Here is a 19,111-nt window from a genome sequence, read left to right as displayed (position 1 = left end):
CTTTGCCCAAAGGCACCATGGCACAGCTGAGAAGAAAATATACTGAGGACAAATCTCATGGCATGATTGATACACCAGGGATAAAGAGAACTTTCGACCAAGAGCACCGTAGGAAAGAGCGACAACACACGTGGTCTGACAATAAGAAGCCCACTGCCACCGTATCGCAGCTAGTGAGAGATGTAACCGAAGCTAATTTAACAACGTGAAGCTGGGTTACGCGACTCATTCGATATTCAGTGGCAGCGGCTCCAAGTACCGCGCTATCATGACTTTGCAGCAAACCATGAGCCAACTGACAGCCCGTTTTGTAGCGCTTGAGAGACAGACAAACCCTGCATGCTTACTGCGGCGAGTCTCGAAGAAACAGGAGGTGAACCAGGGTTAGCGGCTCCCAGGTAAAGTTATCTTCCAGCCACAGTACAAGCTTCAACATGAATCAGCCCCGTGATACCATTTATCACCCAACGCATTTGTTTCACTGGAATTGTCGGAACTTTACTCTCACGCGTGCAGAACTCTCCCTACGTCTACAATGTAACCGAATTCGTGCGATCCTCCTTCAAGAAACGGATGCCCCACCAACACTGCAGTTATCTGGCTACAACAAGTACCTGCAACCTAGTGTACCACGGAAGCTGAAGGGCTGCGATGTGACCTCAAACGTCACTGCTCGAGCCTTAGCTGGCGTGTTCGTTGACATACGCCTTCCGCAAGTTCACGTCGACATTCAAGATTTGTGCGCACCCCACCGCGAGATTGTTCAAATTGCTGTGCCAATTACCTAGTGGGGATACCAAATAGACACAGCGCGTGGCCGAGCACTTATAAATGCTTGGAGAAACGCGAATTCAACATCGTCAATGTTCATGGCGTCTACACGAGAGCAGCCTTACATGCAGGCCAGCAAGACAGCGAACCACATTCATCCACGGCGGGAACGCTCTGCAGCATTCCGCCGGCTGCGCACCTGCACGACAGTCCCGCCTTCGTTGAAAACCCAATAGCTTGACAAGTCGCGTGACCCAACCTGTGGAGCTTGCGACACGGGTGAGCCAGCCACAGCACACCATCTGCTATGGACATGTCCTGGCCTGTCCTCACTGCGAAGAATCTGCCTTGCTGGTCTACAGCGCTCAGTCGTTGCACAAAACGACTGGTTCCTTCCATGAGGGACCCCTCAACACGGCAAAGCTGTAATACGACAGCTCACTGCTCTGCCTATTAAGGAGCGACACAATTCGCGTTATCTGGAGACCTCGCCCAGACACACCACTGGGTTTGCCTTTTAATATATGTACGATATCTTCTTTTAATTAATAAACGTCAATCTTTTTGTATCCCCTATATCCACGAAGCATAAAGGAGGCGAATTGTTTACTACACAGAGGACGACGCGGCCGCCTCGTACAACGCGTGAAAATAGGGCGAGGAAAAAGGACAGCAGACTACAGCGATTCCTTCGTCTCTGAACTCATTTACTGCGACAGCAACATTCTCCCACAGTGAAGACAACCATCTAATTTGTTTGCTTTTTCGTTTGTTTGTTTGTTTGTTTGTTTGTTTGTTTGTTTGTTTGTTTGTTTGTTTGTTTGTTTTGGTTGCCTGTTTCTTACAGCGGGCCCGGACAAGAACCGAGCGGTTATAGGTCGGTTTGTTAGAAGGGCACGGTGTGGTCGCTTATAAACTCAATTAAAGATAACAAATAAAGATATGCATTTATTATAACATTCGATAGATTTTTGTGTAATAGTATACATAAAGAGCACTGTAGATGAGATAAATTTCGACCGTTTCTTCTTTGTGATGTACGCAACTTCCTATATGTATGACATAGTCGTTGGGTTTCTTACTATATTGCCTATAGAGGGAAATGCGGCACCGCCGTTCATGGGAATTTCCTAACGGGCGCTGTGCCGTCATGGGAATGACGGTATATATAGATGGGTGTGTGAGGCTTGTGTTGGATCTTGTGCGAGGATTCGTCTAAAGCATAAATATGGCTGGACAGATAATGCGATCTCGAAATAAAATCTTGATAGAATGTTTTCATTCACCCATATTACATCTTTCAATGAAGTTTACCTACTTGCAGTACCTACTCAAGCGAAGAAAAGCAAGAACAAACGAAACGCTGTCGCAAACTTTGTCGTCTGTCCTCCAAATTTAGTGGCCTGCCGATATTTTTTACGTTTAATATAATTGTACATCCAAGCACAAGCCCTCATGATTAAATAAATTATATTTTTATGTAATAATAGAGTTAAAGCAGTTTTTTACTAGCTGCTTCAGTAAGAACGGAACCATTGTGACAGACGGAACGGTGCTAGCCAGGCGCGTCTTCAAGGTGTCCTGGCTCTCCGAGAGAGAGAGAGAGAGAGAGAGAGAGAGAGAACATTTATTCGGACCATCGAGGTGGTTGCTCTTGAGGTCGAGTGGGTGGTGTCCTCACTCCAGGATTCCACTCGTCATGGCTGCTCCACGTACTTGCTGGACGAGAGCTTCTTGTCCCGCCAGGGTATCGCCGGTCAGCTGTACCTCCCACCGCTCAAATGACGTGCTGGGCGTCTTTAAGTGCTGAGGTTTGCCCCCGCACCCCCACGAGATGTGAAAGAGTGTAGGGCGTGTGTCGCCGCACCAGGGGCAGATGCCGCGATATGTATGTGGGAGCATTTTACTGTATCAGTGTAGGTATGGAAATGTGTCTGAATAAGTCGGAGAGCTACTACATCTTCAGTGCTGAGCTTTCTGTGAGGCGGAGGATAAATCCTGCGGTTGAGTCGCTGGATCTCGAGTCGGTCGCATTAATTGGATGGCAGGGGCACGAAGGTAAAGGGTGGGGATTGATGAGACTATTGGTCTTGCCCCGCTCGGTTGATTAGCGCTCGAGCTATAGGGCGTTCGCCCTTTCGTTCCCCTCCAGACCCGCGTGGCCCGGCGTCCAGGGGATTTGATGGTATTCTTGCAGCCTCGGGCCTAGAATCTGAGCTGCCAGCAGCGGTGTTCGTCCGTTGGTAAAGTTACGGCAGGCCTGTTGCGAAGCCATAACCGCGTCCGACAGCTCAGCGAAGGTGTTGTGGATCCCGAGAGCCGCTAACTTCTCGTTTGAGGTGGTGACAGGGAGACGCAGGGCCGTTTTGTACGCGACTTGTTCTTGGTCGCGTTTGTTTAGCGAGTGGTAGTGATACGGCATGCTATACGTTATTCTGCTGATCACCAGAGCCTGGACGAGGCAAAGCGTGTCCTCTTCTCGCATGCCCTTGCGGCTGCTTGTAATTCGTTTGATAATCCGCGAGATCTGGTTGGTGGCAGACCTTAGGGTTTGGATGGTGTGGGAAGCTTTCAGGTTGCTTTGGATCCAAAAACCCAGAATCCTAGTCTTATTGCCTTCCGTGATCTTCTGGTCCTCAAGATAGAGGTTGATAGGGCCGGGCGACTTGTAGATTCCTCCTCCGTGCACCCGGATCTCCTCCGACTTCTCGAGCGCGCAACGCATCCCGCTCGCTGCCGTAAATCTTTCCACGGCCGTCGCGGCCTCTTGAAGGGTCGCCTCTTTTCGCGCTAGGGAGCCCTTGGTGGCCCAGAGCGTGATGTCGTCTGCGTACAGGGCGTAACCTAGGTCGGGGATCTTCCGCAGCTCTTTGGCCAGCGCTAGCATTGCGAAGTTGAAGAGGATCGGGCAGACTATCGCCCCTTGTGGTGTTCCTTTGTTCGGCACGTCGATCGTATCCAATCGAGTCTGGCCTATTCCGATTGTTGCCGTCCGGCCAGTCAGGAACGATTTAACGTAATTAAAGATGCGCTCCCCGCAGCTGATGTCGTTCAGTCCCTTGAGAATGGCCTCGTGAGAGATGTTATCGAAGGCCCCCCTTAGGTCGAGTGTGAGCAGTAGGTGTTCTCCTCCCTTCGGGATGCCCTTGAGAACTTCTTCCCTTAAGATTAGAAAAGCATCTTGCGCAGACAGTCCCGGCCTGAAGCGAAGCATGGTGTGCGGGAAAAGGTCACCGTCCTCTATGTACAGTTGGAGGCGGGTTTCGATGACCCTCTCGTACAGCTTGCCGAGGCACGAAGTCAGCGACATTGGACGCACGGCGTCGATCGCGGGCTTCTTGCCGGGTTAGGGAATGGTCACGATTTCCGCGTGTTTCCACTCGTTCGGTACGTGGCCCTTGCTCCAGAGTTCCTCATTTAGGTATTCGGTCAAGTCCTGGATGTGCATCGGGCTCAGGTTTCTAATCATGGCATTGGTGATTTTGTCAACTTCGGGAGCAGTGTTGCGCTGTGAGGCTCGTGCCGTGGCATACACCTCTTCCTCCGTGATGGGAGCGTCCAGTTCTGGTCTTGGTTCTCCTTCGTATTTTAGGAGGCAGGGTCGTATGGGGTCGCTACCCAGGTATCTGGTTTTTAGGGTGTCAATCAGTCGTTTCCGGGGAACTTGTGAGCGATTTCTAGAAGCGTCCGACTGGTTGTCGATTTCGCCTTGTCGGGCTCGATCAGGCAACGTAGGATGGCCCACGTATGCGCCGTATTCAGGGTGCCCTTGAGCGAGGTGCAAAACTGTACCCAATTTTGCTGCGTCAGCTCGTTTGCGTAATTTCTGGCTTCGTCTGTTATTTTCTCGATTCGTAGACGTAGTTTCCGGTTTAACCGCTGTCGCTTCCACCGTTTGAGGAGGCCCTCAAGGGCTTCCCACAGATGTAAGAGCCGGCGGTCGACTTCGGGCGTCTCGACCGTGCGCTGGATGGTTTTAGTGGCTTGGATGTGGGCGTCCCGAAGGTGCTGCATCCATTCCGCTATGTCCGAGAACGATGCCAATCCGAAGCCACCATATTCCTTCATTCCGGTGCATACAACAGCGCAGCAGCGTTGGATTTCCCTGTAGGTAATATAGTGAAAAACTATATGGACATAGTAATGCTTGTTGAGAAATTTGAACTATACGTACATAGACAAACTTTAGCATTCTCATATTTTCCTTGTCTAAATAGGTTATATTTATTTAGTTAAAATGCATACCTTCATAAAACCTCTTATTCACAGTTATTAGCCAAAGGTTTATGATAATATTTTTTTTTCTTATTGCATTTTTTTTCGTTCAGGGTCCTGTATGCTCAATAAGTTTACCCTTACCTTTTGCCCATATCATTTTACCATTCAAATATCATTGATTCGGATAATTTTAGCGTGTAATGTTTATTTTTGTTTGTCTTGTGTAAAAGAACAATATTTCTTTGTTCCATCACACAGTAGGACAACGTCCAAGCACTTACCTGCCCGACGTGACCGCAGCTTCATATATGAAGTCTTGTTGCACGATTTCCTAGATGCAATTTTTGTGTAAATCAATACTTAAACCACTGATCAGGAGGCAGTTGATGTGTTAATGACTTCACGCTTTTAAGGTTTGATGATTCGTTTTCAATGTTCCCCTGGAACCTTCACACATTGAAGACAAAACTTCTACTACAAATGATGTCACGAGGGAAATGGCGCTGTGCCATTTACGAGCTTTGAGCAATGTAATCTCCTCTGTACATTTGCAGTACCACTATATAGGGCACTGAGCGTCTGTGAGTACTCTGACATACTGTGTAAACTACGTGGCCCTATCGCTGCGACGTCGCTGTTGGTATCGACGTTGTCGACGCTTTCGACGTTGTTTTCCGCCAACGAACAACCTTATGGCACAGACCATCAACATGGGTGTATACCATGTTCGAAGCTTAGCATCATCATTGTCACGTACGACTCCTTTGTGCCACCGACGCTGTTCCTGCAACAAGGTTTCTTCACTCACTCACTCACTCACTCACTCACTCACTCACTCACTCACTTCCTACATACATACTACATACACGCCTTGTATGTATGTATGTATGTATGTATGTATGTATGTATGTATGTATGTATGTATGTATGTATGTATGTATGTATGTATGTATGTATGTATGTATGCAAGTATGTATGTATGTATGTATGTATGTATGTATGTATGTATGTATATATGTATGTATGTATGTATGTATGTATGTATGTATGTATGTATGTATGTATGTATGTATGTATGTATGTATGTATGTATGTATCTGGCACGTGGTGACCCATTCCTGGGCGCCCGCCGTTCGTCTCGGGACCGTGGATATACAAGCATAAGCGTGCAACGAGAGTGGATATGGTCAGAGAGGGAGTCTACGATCTACCGATGGAGGCGGAAGCGAATGGCACCAGACGAGCGCCGACCACAGCAAGTAATCGAGAGCCGCAATGCGCCGTCCCGACTGCGGCACAAAAGCTTAAACGCTGATCGCGTTCTTCAAGCATGCGATCAAAGAAAATAAATGTTCGAGAAGTGCTGAAACGCGATGACGAGTCGCCGAAGGGATATGTATCACGGGCAACTCTCTACGTAAGGCCGGAACGTGAAGGTGCCAGAAAGGGAGGGAGACAGAGAAATTTTAATTATTTGGAGAGGCTATATAGCCCATAGACAGGGTTGGTACGCTGCACCAGCTGAGGGATGACAGAAAGGGAGTTTGATAAAAACAAAAGGAAAGCACACGTGGACGCGTGCGCAATGTGCACTGTAACACAAAAGTTTCATTGAGATCTGTAAGACTACAGGAACGCTATACGCGCTCTAGTGTAGCACAGTTCATATCCGAAAACAAAGATACGGTCTAAGAGAGAGAGAGAGAATAACTTTATTGAATTGGGGAAAGGGGGATAGGGGATTAGGAGCTTGATGGGTGGCGCCAAGACTCCACTGGCTTCTGCCGCTAGCCGAACGTGACCAAGAAGAGCCTTCTGCACCTTCGGATCTGAGCTGGCGAGTTGTGCCTCCCATTGCTCCAGTGTGTTGGTTAAATTATACCTAGCTAAGTAGGCATTTAACTTCGGCGGTCTATTTTGGCATCCCTATGAGATGTGGTACAAAGACGGTGGTGAGTCGCTACACCACGGACAGGCACGCCCGTACATAGTTGGGAAAATTTTGCTCAATCTTAATAAATTTGGGTAGACACCCGTTTGAATCCTGTGGAGATCTATTGCGTCTTCCCCTTGCAAAGACGTGGGGGGGGGGGGGGGCGCCGTATCTTTGCCGCAAGCCGCGTTGGTGGACAAGAATATCGCGTGGTGCCATACGTGCCAGATCGTTATCCTCCTCCTCGCGACGGCTTTCCTGTGAAGTGGCGGGTTGTGAATAGGGAGGCGATGGTTGCTCCGCTCGGTTCGGGAGCTCTCGAGCTATAGCGTCATCCCTCTCATTCCCCTCCAGGCCTGCATGTCCCGGACACCAGACCAGTCTGTATGTATTCTTGAGTTCTTTTCGCAGTAGGTGGCTAACCTTGAAAGGGAGACGGCCGTTGATAAAGAAGCCGTACGCCTCCTGAGAGTCTGAGATGATGGTGGTGTACGACGGCGCCGTCTGTTCCCGGTCTTTGATTGCCAAGGCGATTGCGAAGCATTCTGCCTTGGAAATAGAGGACGTGATCAGGGAGGCGCTTGAGATTAGACTAGTCTTGTCGTTGCCTATGACAGTGACTATCGCACGCTTCCAGTTGTTCTGAGAGGCGTCAAGATAAACGGTATTCTAATTATTTCTGACTAGTTTTCCTAGCCATTTCACCCTCTCTTCTCTTCGCGTTTTGTTTCTGTCTTTGGGCATATTTCTCGGGACTGAGATCTTGCTTCGGACGGGACCGGGAATATCCACCAGTACCTCGTCCAAGTTTTGGGGGTGTGGTGGAATACCCGCCCTCACTAGGATCTCTCTGCCCGATCTCGTCTGGCTAAGTCGGCTTTTCTGTGAAATTAAAGTCGCCGCCTTGAGCTCGGCGTGTGTTGTATACACCAACGCCAAGGAGCTTGTCTGTCGGGATGCCTACCGGTAAGCGCAAGGCCACCTTGTAGGCGCCTCTTATAATAGTACGTGTCAACCAGCTCCTCCTCACTCTTGTTGGGTGTGTGAAAAGGGAGGCTTTATGTTGGTTTGCTGATAACGAGCGCCTGTACTAAACGGACAGTGTCTCTTTCCTTCATGCCTTGGTTGTGGAAGCTGATTCTTTAAATCACCCTTGCCACTTGTTTTGTTGCCGACTTTAGTAAATTGATGGTGTGGCTGGCCCTGCCATTGCTCTGAACCCAGAAATCCCAAGATCTGAGCAACAGTGACCTCTTTGATTTGCTGAATTTCGATTGCAATTTCTATGTCCCCATTACTTTTATATCGTTTCCTGTGGATGCGTATTATCTCCGATTTTTCGGGAGCACAGCTGAGACCGCTGGCCCTGGCAAAGTTTTAAACTACAGTGGCCGCCTCTTGGAGGGTCTGCTCCTTTTCTGCTAGGGACCCGCTCGTGGCTCAGCGGGTGATGTCGTCCGCGTAAATTGTATAACCCAGTAGCGGGACACCGTCTAGAGTACGCGCAAGTCTACACATGGCGATGTTAAAAAGTAGAGGAGAGATGATCGCACCTTGAGGCGTACCTTTGTTGGGCATTTGAAACGGATCGGATTTGACATGTGATTTTCCTATCGTAGCTTTCCTCCCCGTGAGGAATGCTCTAATGTAATTAAAGACATTTTCTCCGCAGCCAATTATATTAGGCTCAGAAACTATCGATTCATGTGATATATTGTCAAAGGCGCCCTTCAGGTCAAGAGCTAACAATAGGTGCTCCCCACCCTTGGGTACGCCTTTGAGTACCTCTTCCTACAACAGGAGGAACGCGTCTTGTGTTGAGAGGCCGTTGTGGAAGCCCAACATGGTGGCCGGGAACAAGCCCCTGTCTTCAATGAAATTTTGAAGCCTCGTGTGTATGACCCGTTCAAAGAGCCTTCCCATGCAAGACGTCAGTGAAATGGGTCTTAGCGCCTGCAGGGATGGCTTCTTTCCGGGTTTTGGTATTGTAATAATTTCTTGCAGTTTTTCACTCTTCGGGGATCTCTCCCTTAAGCCAATAGTTTTCATTAAATTGCCTTGTGATAGCTTCTATGATTTTATCGTTAAGGTTTCTAATCATAGCATTGGTAATCTGATCGGTGCCAGGGGCTGTATTCTTCTTGGCCACCTGGGCTGCCGTAAAAAACCTCTTCCGTGGATATTGGGGCGTCTAGGTTCACATTTTCGATGCCAGTATAGTTAATTTGGCCTGTTGATTGTATCGCGCTCCCTCCGACATATCTTTCCTTGAGAGCATCTATTGATGCTTCATTCGTGCCTGGAAATTCCTCCGCGATCCTTTGCAATGTTCTGCTGGTCGCGGATTTGGACTTTTCCGGATCTAGGATATTCCTCAGGATGGCCCAAATTCTTGCAGTTCTCAGTGTGTCTTGTAGCGAACTGCAAAACTGGATGCAGCCCTCAGTTGCCAATTTACTGGCAAATTGATTTCCTTCCTCTGCCAGAGCTGCGATCCTGCGCAGAAGGTTTCTGTTCAGGCGTTGTTTTCGCCACATTTTTAGCAGCTTACGCCTGCTTTCCCACAAGCTTAGGAGATGGCTGTCCACCGCCGGCGTTTCCACCGTCCGCGTAATCTTTTTAGATGCCCGCCCGTGTGCTGATTTAATGAAATCGGACCATTCCCCCATGGAATCCGGTTCGGCATTGGGTGCAGGGTTGTGTAGCCGGAATTTTGTCCAGTTTGACAGTGTAGTTTCCCCCGCCACCCAGCGTAGTTTGGGAGTCGATAGGGAAATGCTGATGAGGAAGGGATCACTTCCTAGATTTTCGTCTAGGTTGGTCCAGGTGGCGTCCCTGATGTTGCGTGTGAAAGTGAGGTCCGGGAACGTGTCTCTACTCACGCTGTTGCCCATCCTGGTGGGCATGGTGGGGAGCGTGATCAGGCTCAGCCCCAGCCTGGATGCAGCGTGTTCGAGACGTGTTCCCTTGGGTGCGTCTTTTGGGTCGCCCCATGCGGTGTTGGGAGCGTTGAAATCTCCCAGCACCACGACGCGGTCCTTGGTACCCGAGATTTTAAGAGCCTCCGCAAGGAGTTTGCTAAAATATTCATTCCTGTTTTTTTTTTTTTGGGGGGGGGGGGGGGTGGAGACTGTACAAATTTACTATTACAGTTCTTGCCTTGCCTCTCTTTAGTGGGAATAAGCTTAATATCTGATGATTGATCTGAAGATTTTCTATCTGTTCTGCTTTGGCCGCGATAGTCCTGCTCACCAAGGTGGCAACGCGGGGTAATTTGAATTTTGCAGGGTGTAATATCCCTGCAGCTTGACCACTTTGGGGCCAATTTCCTGCAGACATATTACATCTGGTCGGATTGGTGCACCGTTCATATAGTTTTGGAACGCGGCTGCGCGCTTCTGAAAAGTGCGGCAATTCCATTGCCAAATCTCTAATTGTACCGCACTTTTCAATTTAGTTTGAACCATGATGTACGAGAGCCTCCGCGTCGTCCGGACCCGCCTTCGATGGTTTATGCGTGATTGGGGTAGCAAGAGGACGCTTATTAATTGCTCTCTGCAAGCCTCCCACAGTCTCGTTTACATATTGTTTCTGGATTCTTAATTCCTCGCCGATGAGTGATTTTATGTCTGACATGAAATTCGTTAAAAGATCGAGGAGATTCGCAATGCTACTCCTATATTCTTGGACTTGGTTCTGGATCTGTTTTATAAGGTTGTGCGTGTGCGTGGGGATGCCAAGAAGTTCATCACCTCTTACCTCGCCTACTTCCACTTCCCTTTCTTGGGTGGGATGTATTTGTGTCTCGTGTCCGTTAGTGTTGACCGCCGAGCCAGAGGCCTGCAGCGTTTTAACTGTGTTTTTGAACTTTTTTTGCAATGAGGAGATTGCCAATTGGAATTCTTGACGCTCTGACTGCATTTGGACCTTAAGCTGTTTAAATTCTTGCGTTAGTTTTTTTGTTTTCATCTATGATTTTTGTGTATTGCTGATTGTCTGTTGTTGGAGCACTGGGAGACACGACCCCTGCCAGCTCACCTGATTGTTTCGTCGGTTGGAAGCTTCTCCTTCTGCTCCGGTTCCGGTCTGGGGGGAAGGGGGTGTCTTCATGTCGTTTTTGTTGGCCGAGGTGTTCTTGAGGTTCAGTTTCCAATGGGTGTCCTCGGGTTTTTTTGCTTTGGTTTGGCGTGCCCTCGATGGTGGTCTTGATCCTGATGGTGATCTTGATCGGGACTTCCTTCGATTCATCGATTCCTCCCGTTCCGAGCTGAACCATCGGGGGTGTCTCTGTTGCTCGATTTCGGGGAAGTCCTTTTTCGAATTAATCCACTCCGATTTCCGTCGAGGCTGCTCGATTCGAGAAGTTCGGGCGGCGATGTTCTTTAGCTACTTTCTGCATGAACTGTCGCCCGTCGTGTGTTCGTCGCCACAGATGGCACACTTTGGCGAGCACTCGTGCCCCTGATTGGGTTCAGTTGCTCCACATTTGGAACACATGCTGATATCTGGTGTTGGGCACACATCGGTACGATGACCCGTTGAACGGAATATTTTGCAAACCTGGATTGTGGGTTTGTATGGGTAGCAGATCGCTTCCGCTGCCATGAAGTACACACACCTTGGAAGCAGCTTTCCGGTGAAAGTCACTATCGCCAATTTGGACGATCCCAGCATGCGAGCTCTTTCAATCTTCACACCCTGAGTGAGGATCCGCAGGTTCTCCATTAGTTCCACCTAAGGTGTTCCGGGTGGTAAGCCGTGAACAGCCGTTCCCTTGCAGAACATCTTCTGGGTCTGCCACATATGCGTTAAAGGGGTGAAGCTGCCCTCTGATTTTTAGTTGACTAATTTCTCGCAGCCTTCCCGCCACTTGTTCGTGTGGTGTGGATAATATGACAATATTGGATCCGGGATGAATCCGCAGCAAAAAACTGCTGCCTCCAAAAGTATTCTGGCAGGCCTCTATCACTGCCATAGAGAGTTCCGATCCAAGCAGATCTTTAACCATGAGGCCCTTGTGTGGCCTCAAAATTACCTTGATGTTATCCTTCGGGAGAGGCGGCGGTCCACGGCGTTTCCTACGTCGGAAGTCGCTGTTAGCCTGGCTCTCTCTATTTTTTGTCGAGTCGCCCTCGGATTTCTTGATATTCCTTTCGGTTTCCTCTTCGGGTTCGTTTTCGCTTTCCTGACTGTTCTTTTTCTTTCGACACGATAGAATGATGTGCCACCCGTCCTCCGTCCATGTTTGAGACGCTGAGATATCCGCGGCGTTTTCGACAGACGCGTCGTTATTTCCCCGCGCCTCATTATTTGACGTTACATGATGCAGGATGTCCCCCGCTTCATTTGGTGGAAGGTCTGACACCCGAGAGGGGTCCGGAATCGGCTCATCCACGTCCATATGGCCTTGAGTAATTGTTAAGCCCCGTCCGGCATGTTCGGTGGCCAAAGGAAAAGGATCGGCCGCGGCCGTCCGCAGCGCTAAACCTAATCCTAGGCTTGGGATTTTCCGTCAGAACGTGAGTCCTTTCCCACTCAAAAGTCTGAAAAGAGGCGGGAACGGCTCACCTTCGGCTTTCTTGGCATTAGGAAAAGTTCGTAGAGTCCATAAAAGGTTTATAGGAGTCCTGTGAGCACACACACGCACCGCATCCGGCACGTACAAGAGTCTTCCCGCGCCGCGTCGCCGGCCGAAGTCGACGTTAGTGTTAACACTTCCACATGTGCTTCGAATCTTCTGGTGACGATAGTTCTTCGTAAAGTCGTCGTAGGTCCAACAGATTCGATATCCTCGGAAACCTTATGACTTTACGGACACGACGACATAATATTTTGGTAGTGTTCGGCAAGATTTCCCCACGATAACATTTAAAACACGGAGCGTGATGCGATCTGGTCCTCACTGCTCTCATACGCTTGTAGCGTCCCCCACGGTCTAAGAACGTACTGCAGGATGTCGCGTGTCGCGTCGCACGTTCAACTTGGGCTAAAACAGAGCTGACGGTGTGTAGCTCTCACATCGACGAATAAAGCGAACGCGCATTGGAAACATGCGGCGATGCTCTTGTTATGCCATGCCGTTGTAGACACGCTGACATAAACCAGTGGAAGTGTAGCTCGTCCCTTCATAAAGGTTTCGAAGCTGTCTCTGTAGATAACGAATTTGCGCTACCGATAAGCTATAAAGCGGGAAAACAAACGTTCGCATCCAATTAAATCAGTTTTTTAGGCTTTGTTTTATGCCTTTCTAAAATTTTAGGCCAGGGCACAAGTGTAGGGATCTCTGTAGAAGTCATCGTGTAAATCAAAACCAATCTTCCTTATTTTTTTCAATGCGAAATCCAACTTTTCGTGCACACCGCGCAATTCTTTGCCGTGCCCTCCAGTGGGCACGTACCACACAAGTGGAAGGACAACAATCAATCCAAGCGTACGCGCTCACGCGCTGTTCAGGTACTCACGCGGCATCCTCTGAGCGCGATCGAAGAAGACGATCCTAGGCCTCTTGGTAACAGAGAGCAGCAGCAGCAGCTTCATCGATCTACTCGTCCTCAACAAGCGCGCATATACAGTGCTCAACGATGCAGCCAATCGAGGATGTATCGCCCACCTCCGGAGCGCAGGTGCCCCAGGCTAAGGATGAGGAACGCAAGAAGGCGCGATCCAAAACATCCAAGTCTGGTTCCGCCGAGCGCCGTGGCCCGAAGAGGCGAGTCCCCAAGGAGCGAGACGACTTCGACATGTGTCCACCGGATCGTAGCCGAAGCCCTCAAGCGGGACGGCGAGCTCCCTGGCAAGGACGGGCGCAAGGTATAGCGCGCTTTTGAGCTGCCGCCCTGCACGGTTAGGCTTAACGTGCCGTGTCGGTAACGTTAACGTTACCGACACGGTAACGTTAACGAGCACGTTAACGAGCACACGTTAACGAGCACGTTAACGCGTGGTTTTGGCTGCCAACGCTAATGAGCTGGTATGCGTTGAATTTTGCATTTCTATCTTAGATCATCGCGTTTCCGACTTTGTAGGCGGCCATTGGGTTGTCTACATTTATCGAAGGTGGGGAGGCCCTGTGGTGGCGTTCCACTCTTGAAGGCAAAGCTTAAGCGTCCTCCATTTTTTTTTTTTTTTGATGTAGCACGTATTGAGCAACGGAAAACTGCATCGCGCGTTTTTCATGTTGCCCTGCAATTTTCTCATCGACACTTTTAATCTAATTATGATGTTTGAGAAGTTGATTAATTACATAAAACGAATCATGTAATTAGGGGGAATGTAAAAAAATAATATGCGTATCTCCAAGCGATCGCGAATATTAGCTCGCAATGGTTCAGTCCAGCTACGTGGCATTCGCATATATTTAAATCTTGGTGCATGATAGTCAGGACAATGTATAGGACGTACGTATTTGTCGCTTAGCGAAACCATTTCGCTAGCCACCCGCATATATCGCGGATTGTTAGAGTACAGGAAAGACAGCGACTAACTATGTCTGTTCCGGTGGAATCCTTTCTGTGACGTAACATTTTCTTTCTCAGATGCAGGAGTCAGAGTTCACACCTCCCGCTGTCCGTTCAACCTCAAGGACAAAGGCCTTCGCCCCGAGGCACCCACGGACGGAGTGCCACCGACGGGATCGCACCATGCATCCGGTGGTTCGGGCAAAGACCCGGCCGCCGCCGTGGGCAGCCTGCGTGTGTCGCCGATGTCGCAGGAAGGGTACCTGGATGGTGCGCAGAACCCACCATTGCTCCCATCGAGCCCGTGCAGCTCTATGTCGCAAGTTTGGAGCGTATCTGGTTCTCCTGGTTCGCTTGCGAGCTCCGCAGCCTTCCTCAGACAACCTGTCTTCAGACCGCCCCAGTTGCCCCAAGATCCGTTCTGCCAGGTGACGCCAAAGCCGTACCAGGTAAGCTCTTCGACTATGATTATGCACCATTTCGCAAAAAGCTGGATGGATCGACGCCGCAATGTTGTTCTAGGCTGCAGGTGGTGGCAGGCATTTTTCTGCATGCCATGAATGTATAAGCTCCACGGAGTATGCACCAGACTCCCACACACGGTTTTCCACTGCCCAAAACTCGGGCGACTCCAGCGCCGTGAAGGTGTCTACCCTGCAGGACGGTTGCATGAGGTGTCAGTGATTCCATAGTCCCACAGCATGGCAAGATATATGCTGGAGATAATTGGAAGGTATCACAAAAATGAGGGATGCCGCGAAGTATCCGCGACGTGGCATCGACAATTATGGCAATTGTGTCCACGATGTTGCGTCATTTTCGTCACTGCAAAGATTATATTACGCAAACATTTCGTACAAGTGTTCGTGTGCTTTGTCATTGCTTAATCCGCTGTTGCACGAGAAGCCGGCTGCGAAATATGTCTCTAACATTCTTATCATTTCAGCCGATCTTGTGGCTTTTTGTATTATAACCTTCGTAAAGGTAGCTTGCCATCTCGCATTGTTCACAGGGCGATTTAATCTTGATCCTGTGAGTATATATAGGTACTCCTTTACAGGGACTCCGTTAACTTTCGAAAAAGTAGCAATTTCGCCTTATAGCCGAAGCATCTATTGGGGTAGCAAATTACGAAGTAAGGATAGTAGACTTATCGGCTGTATAAACCTGTAAATGTATATATACTAAGTTAACATGCATGGTGTCACGTGCGCACAAGCAAACATGAACACATCTCAGTCTATGACCACGGAAACTCTGTCAAAACGCTGCAGTGAGGAAACGCGGCAACAGCAGCGAGCGTATTAACTTTCGTGCTGCTGCTCGCATCAACCTGAACTAAGCCGCAAAATCACAACGGAGCGTGAAGACCAACGTCCATGTAGCGAAAAAGCGACGAACTTTCGGTGGCCGCCGCTCGGCGACGGCAGCCCGCCGCCCGACGTGCAAAAACTTGTTGTTCGCCGCCGATCCACTCTTTACAGATATTCGCCGCCTAGCGAACCACCGCCCCTGGAAGCTGTCGCGGCCGGCAGTGAGCGTGAACCAATCGGACCGTAGCACAGCGGTTGGCTTCCGTCTGTCGCCAGTCGAAGGGAGTTTTGCATGGAGGAAGGAAAACTATAGGAGGGAGCATACTGCAACGCGATTGAAGCCAACCTGATGGCCCAATACACGTGATCGCACGTCAAAATTCGCGTTTGGTTTTAATGTTCCCGCTCTGCAGGCAGAGCCACGGTAGTGCAGCTGTACAAGCACCGAATAAAAACTACTGGCATAGCTACTGGGAACCGAACGTCTCAGCAAATCTCGATTCTTCCTCCGTGGTCTCGACCCAACAGGTCGCGTGTTTGGCCACTGCTGTGGCTTCACGGAGCGTTCGCTTGCCGAGGCTGGCTGCATGACGTAATAATAATAAGACGAGTCCCGCCCGGCGGTATCTTTTATTCAAGCTGTGGTACGCGAAGAGATGGCGAGCGCAGGCATCCGTCCCATCTGTGCTACAAGTAGCCCTACGGTCAGCAATTTCGTTAGACCTCCCCGCCCACAATCGACCTATCTCGGATACCGCGACCCAAACCAGTGGTGCACACATGACGACAAGCCGATATGCTTTAACTGCAATGAGATAGGTCACATTTCCTGCTATTGCCACTACGGTCTGCTTTCATATCTTCGTCCCGCGTACACTTACCGCCCGGAAGAGAGATGGTCGTCGCCCTCTCTCACCCGCAATGACCCACTGCACTATAATGTTGTTGCTCTGATTACGCTACGTCTACCGCTCGCCGTCCCCACAGAATCGGCCTTCTCGCTCACAGACTGCCCGTCGCTCGCCGTCGCCATACCCTCGCCGTCCCTCTTCAGTAAACTGACCAGTGTAGCTCCTGGATGTGATGATGCCTTGGCCAACCGACCTGGAAATCCTCTGCTGACCCTGGCCACCCGACAAACTCTTTTGGACGTACAAGTAGACGGCGTGCCTCTTTCGGCGTTCATAGAAACGGGGGTGCAATTGAACGGTTATGAGAGCTCGCGTTTCTTGTCGTCTCCGCAAGGTACTGACGCCCGCGGCGTCGCCTGTCGTTGTGTTGCCGATGGCGGTATATCTTGCGTCTTTGGCATGTATACTGCGCGTGTGAGCTTCGCTAGCCACCAGACCTCAGTTCTATTCGCCGTTCTGCACCAGTGTCCACATGAAGTCATCCTTGGCCATGACTTCTCGAGTACCCATTCTGCTCTCATCGACTGCTCTTCTGCCCTTCTACAGTTGGAACTCCCTTGTGTGCCCGACCTCACCACCGAGTCACCATCGCATTTATGTGTCGCCGAGTTTTTTTCGCCTTCCACCATTTACCGCGGCGTATGTCGCACTGACCTCGGATCCCGCGGTTTGTGACGGCGACTACGTTCTCTCCTTCCCTATATAGACGCTCTTTTGACAAGGCTTGTAGCCCTCCCTCACTCCGTCGTGACTGTTTCTGAGAACCGCGCATGTATCCCTAATCTGAACTATGGACGCACAACACAATTGCGTCTCGAAGGTATCACGCTGGACAGCATAGCGCCTTTAGATGCGCACGACCCTCTTGCCCTTACTATCGATGCCCCGCAGTCTTGCGGAAGCCCTAACACCAGCATTTCATATGACGCCCGTTTGGACGCAATAATTGCCCCAGACCTTTCGAGTGCTTAGTCTGACGGCCATCGTCGCTTGCTAGCTGCTTACAGCGACGTTGTCGATTTTGCTTCGCCCCACATGAGCCAGACAAAAGTTTTGATTCGTCCTATTGACACTGGGAATGCTAGTCCCATCCATAGGCGTCCTTACCGAGTGTACACGACTGAACGCCGCGTAATACAAACGGAGGTCAAGAAAATGCTTACCAAGGACATCATCCAACCATCTACGCGTCCATGGGGGTCCCCTGCGGTGCTTGTCAGAAAAACCGACAAGACCTAACGGTTTTGCGTTGACCATCGGCATCTAAAGAAGAAAATTAAGAAGGACGTGTAACCTTTGTCGCTAATTGTCGCCGCCCTCGACTCTCTGCATAATGCATAGTACTTTTCTTCTATGGACCTTCGGTCCGGCTTCTGGCAAATCGCTGTTGACGAAAAAGACAGGAACAAGACCGCCTTTATAACACCCTATGGGCTACCAGGTTGAAGGTATGCCATTTGGCTTGTGCAGTGCCCCAGCAACATTTGAACGAATGATGGAATCCCTTCTTCGCGGTTTCAAGTGGTCTACTTACCGGTGCTATCTCGATGGCGTCGTAATTTTCTCGCCTACGTTCTCCAGTCATCTACATAGACTCTCGGCTATTCTGCGCTTCCTTCTCAATGCAGGTTTTCAACTTCACTCTGTCAAATGCGGCTTCGGCGGCCGAGAGATCACTGTAGTTGGCCGTCTTGTCGATGATACAGGTGTACGGCCGGACCCTGTCAAAGTCAGCACCGTTACCACTTTTCCGACACCTCGTTCTTCTCAGGACGTCCGTTCCTTTTTTGGCCTTTGTTCTTATTTTCGGTGGTTGGTAAAAGATATTATAGAACTAGTACGGCCCCTAACCTGCCTTCTTAAGAATGACGCGACTTTTTCCTGGGATCCTGAACAAACGGCCGCCTTGTCACAGCTGATTGCACTACTAAAATCACCACCAGTGTTAGTTCACTTGGACGAATCTGCCGCTGCGCAAATTCGTACCGACGCCAGTGGCCACGGCATCGGCGCAGTTCTAGCCCAACGCCAGCATGGTCAGGACTGCGTTATTGCTTATGAAAGCCGCCTTCTACCATCTGCTGAGCGAAACTATTCGATCACACAGAGAGTGTGTCTCGCTCTTGTTTGGGCCATCACCATATCTCGCCCTTACTTCTGCGGCTGGCCCTTCACCGTCATTACTGACCACCATGCTCTCTGCTGGCTGTCTTCTCTCAAAGAGCCCACTGGTCGCCTAGGTCGTTGGGCACTGAGGCTTCAAGAATACTCATATATCGTCGTTTATAAATCTTACCACTTGCACCAGCCTGCCGACTGCCTCTCCAGATACCCAGTAGATCCACCGGACACTTCGACTCCAGCCCTTGCGTTCTTTCCATCTCAACTCTTCAACATCGCTGCCGAACATCGCCTTGACGCATCTTTATGCAAGATAATCAAAAACGTGTACTTCCACGTTCCTGATCATTCTTTCCTCCTTTTTGTACTCCAAAATGACACGTTACA

This window comes from Dermacentor andersoni, chromosome 4 (assembly GCF_023375885.2).
Source record: "Dermacentor andersoni chromosome 4, qqDerAnde1_hic_scaffold, whole genome shotgun sequence".
Classification (NCBI taxonomy): Eukaryota; Metazoa; Arthropoda; class Arachnida; order Ixodida; family Ixodidae; genus Dermacentor; species Dermacentor andersoni.
This window is presented reverse-complemented; position numbering follows the sequence as displayed.